Raw genomic sequence first — 3,951 nt, forward strand, 5'->3', positions numbered from 1 at the left:
ATGAAAATAAAGTGTTTGTAGATGGGGAGGGGAGGAGGGGGTGAAGGGAGGGCAGAGGTAAGGGGAAAAAATGAGAACCAAGATCTGTCATGTAGAGGTACAAGATCCCAACAATGAATGTAACTACTGTATCCCTAAAATGTACCAATAAACTCAATTAAAGCTGAAAAAAAAAAAAGAATAGGAAATATTTATTGGGAGAGATAGACAGCTCCTGAGAGACAGGAGGGGACCAGAAAGTGGGGCGCCAATGAGCCCACTTCTCAAAGGAGGTTTTATAGAGCAAAATCACAAGGTGAGCACCAACCAGTAAGACACAAGTGTAGCCGCTGAGGTGACACTGATCCAAGAAGGAAGCAGGGCACGTAGCAAGGGTCCGTGGAAGGAACAAGGACGTTTTTAGGAAGAGCTCTTGGACACCCTCCGGGGTTACTGATGTCTAGACCTTATTGGGCCCGGCAACACCAATTATAATATATGGCTTGTCCTTTCGGGAAGGGTGCAGGCCTGGTCATTCTGTCTTTATCTTGAGGCCTGGCCTGGGACAGACGGGCCTCCAGCCACCGCTGCGGTGTGTTCTCCCCCCTTTGCACTGACTCTGAGGGCCTAGCCCTGCTGACTGCCTGTGATATTCTTACCTAACTTGGCTGTCTATAATACGTATGGAGAATACATAAAAAATGCCTGCAATGCGGCGACACAAAATCCAACGGTCCTGTTCAAAAATGCGTGAAGGATTTGAACAGGAGGATATTTAGCCAAGGAAAATACGCAGATGCCTGATGAGCAGCGGAAAACACGCTCAGCATGCCTGCGCGTTAGGGCGATGACCCTGGGAAGTGAGAGCCCTGTACACTGCAACGTGTGCCGGGGGTAATGAGCGTTGGTCCGATCATGGAGAGCTGCAATGTTGTGCACCATTGCTGAGGACGAAAAATGGTGCAGAAATGGTGGGAAACGGCGCGACAATCCCTCAAAAATCTGAATGGAGAATTGCCGCAGGACCCAGCAATTCCGCTTGTAAGTGTATACCCCCAAATAATCGAAAGCAGGGGCTCAGAAAAGTATTTCTACGCCCATGTGTATAGCAGCTTTATTCACAATAGCCAGAGAGCGGAAGCGACCCCGGACACTGACAGGTGCGCGGATGAACAAAATGGGGTGTTACCACGAAAGGGGAGATTCTGGCATTTGCCGCAACATGAACCAGGCGGACACTACGCTCTGTAATGGTAGCGCATGCCCCGAATCCCAGTATTCTGAGAGGCTGAGGCAGGAGTGCGTCAAGTCTGAGTGCAGTCTGGGCAACCAGCAACTCTGTCTCAATTAAAAGGGCTGGACACGTAGTTCAGTGTGAAGGACCTGGGTTCAATCCTCAATACTGAGTGGGGAAAAAAATCAGGCTATGCACAGTGGTCCGTGCCTGTGATTCCCAGCTACTCAGAAAGCTGAGAGGAGCGCAAGTTCGAGGCCCAACCTGAACAACTTAGCAAGGCCCTCTCTCTAAAAAATAAAAAAATAATAATAAAAAGTTATAAAAGGACCACTACTATGTGATTCCATCTCTTCATGACATACGGAGTCCTACAATTTATGACAGGAAGTAGCAAAGTAGGTAGCCAGGCTGGAGAACAGAACGGAGAGTGCAGGTTTCATGCAGCTGTCTCCAGCTGTTTGGCTCCAGAGACCAGTTTCATAGAAGATAATTTTTCTACAGATGGGGTGGGGTGGGTGGGATGCTTTCAGGATGATTCAAGTGCATTACGTTTACTATTTATTTTATTTCTATTATTATTATTACATTGTAATATATAATGAAGTAATTCTGCAACTCATCATAATGCAAAATCAGTGGGAGCCCTGAGCTCGTTTTCCTGCAACAAGGCAGTCCCATCTGGGGGTGGTGGGAAACAGTGACACCCAGACTTTAGTCCATAATCTCATTTTGGTTGCTGTCACTGCAGAAAACCCTGCTATACAAAGGAAGAATGGGCAAAGTGGAAGCAGGTTTACTTTTCTTTCTTGCCACGGTCCTTCTAAGTTTATTGCATGAAGGAGTTATGCCAACCTAGGTTAAAATGGACCCCAAAAGGTTACATCATATAACTGTGAAGTTTTGAAACTTGTGACAAGGGAAGAAGGGAAGCTCTGCCCACTGCAAGGAAATCCTCACTTAAACTTCAGTGAGCCCCATGCACTTAAAGCCCCGAGCCTTCGGCGGATGATTCTTAGCCAATCCAGTCTCTGGCCTATGTTCTTCCGTACCAGGGATCAAACTCAGGACCTTGCACTTGCGAGGCAGGCACAGCACCAGTTGGCCTGTGTTCTTGCACCGCTCGCCCTACAGCTGAATTACTTGTCCATATTCTGGATGCTGGATTATAGTACCATTGCAGGCAAGCTTCTTCTCAACCATTGTCAATAGTTTCTTTTTACTGTAGTCATCGGCGACCCCTTGGGGAGCAGTCCAAGTCGTCCTGCCATTCCTCTGTTGAATTCTTATATGGATATAACCCTCAGCGCCCACAGGAAGCAAAGCTTCACCCTTACTTGCACCAAAAAAGGGGTCAAAAGAGTGACAGCTCTGCATAGCATGCACATAATACAACTCCTTTTCCCTAGTGGAAATGACCTTGGGTTGGTGACTTCAGAAAACAAGTGTGGAGGGAAAGAGTGTCAGGAAGTGAGGGAGCTCGAGAAGGGAGGCTGCTGAGTCCTTGGCAGCAGCTCAGTGACTGAGGCTGAAGGTGTTGTTGTTGTTGTTGTTGTTGTTGTTTTATTTTTGTTGGTTGGTTTTTTTGAGACAGGGTCTCACTATGTAGTTGAGACTGACCTGGAGCTCACTATGTAGCCCAACCTGGGCTCGAACTCACAGCGATCCTCCTGCCTCAGGCTCCTGAGTGCTGGGATTACAGGCGTGCACCACCATGCCCGGCTGAAGAAGGTTTTTCAGCGCTTTTGTGGCAATCTCAGGATATTCTACCTTGACTTTAATCCAGAACATATGGAGAGTTGAAGGTGTCTCAAACATGGTTCTACGGATACCAACATTTGTAATTTTAAATAGTTGATCCTCTTCTAGAATGGGCAAAGTTGATTTGCTTGGCTTGTTCACAAATGGGTTGTAGATCCATTCTTTCCCAGTTTGGGGTTCTTTGGTGGTTGGGAAGTAATGCTCGAGGTCTTTCAAACACTGAGATATATGGTCATGCACCAGCTGGGAGAAAGATAGCACCAACTCACTCTCTTTCAAAATCTCTGTTAATGTTTCAAACATGTCAAAATTCTGAGTGTTCACTCATCACCTGTAATTCCAGTTTGGCTGCAAATGCATCCACTTTATTTACTGACTTGAACACAGTTCTTGTTCTCCCTTGATTTGACAGATTGAGTTCGTTGTGCAGGTTGTATATGTCACATGAGCAAGCAAGTATTTCACTCTGTCATTGAAATGTGTTGCCAGGGGTGATTTATTTTTAAAATAAATCTCTAGCCGGGCTGGGGATTTAGCTCAGTGGTGCTGCCACCTGTCTCGCAAGCACAGGGACTCGAGTTCCATCCCCAGTACCCCCCCCCAAAAAAAAATCTCTAGAGCAGCTCTTACAACTTAAAAACTCTGGCCAGTGATTTACTTTTAGAAAGCCACCTCACTTCTGTGTATAAGACATGTATGTCCTGTGTCGTTCTCCTCACAGATCTCCATGAACAGACGTGAGTTAAGGGTGTGTACTTTTCTGTGGTTGATAACTTTAATCCCATCCTGCAGAACATTATTAAATCCAAGTAATGTTTTTTAGTTAGCCAATATCTCTCCCTTTCTTTTGACATTTGATCCTTTTATTTCCATGTGCAATGTAATGCTTAGGTGCACTGCTTGGGATGCTATTTCCAAATTTGTTGTCTGTAGCCTGCATTTTTTCAATGGATGACAGAGTGCATAGAGTTACATTC

This window comes from Fukomys damarensis, unplaced genomic scaffold, assembly GCF_012274545.1.
Source record: "Fukomys damarensis isolate Sample0158 unplaced genomic scaffold, DMR_v1.0_HiC HiC_scaffold_13, whole genome shotgun sequence".
NCBI classification, from domain to species: Eukaryota; Metazoa; Chordata; class Mammalia; order Rodentia; family Bathyergidae; genus Fukomys; species Fukomys damarensis.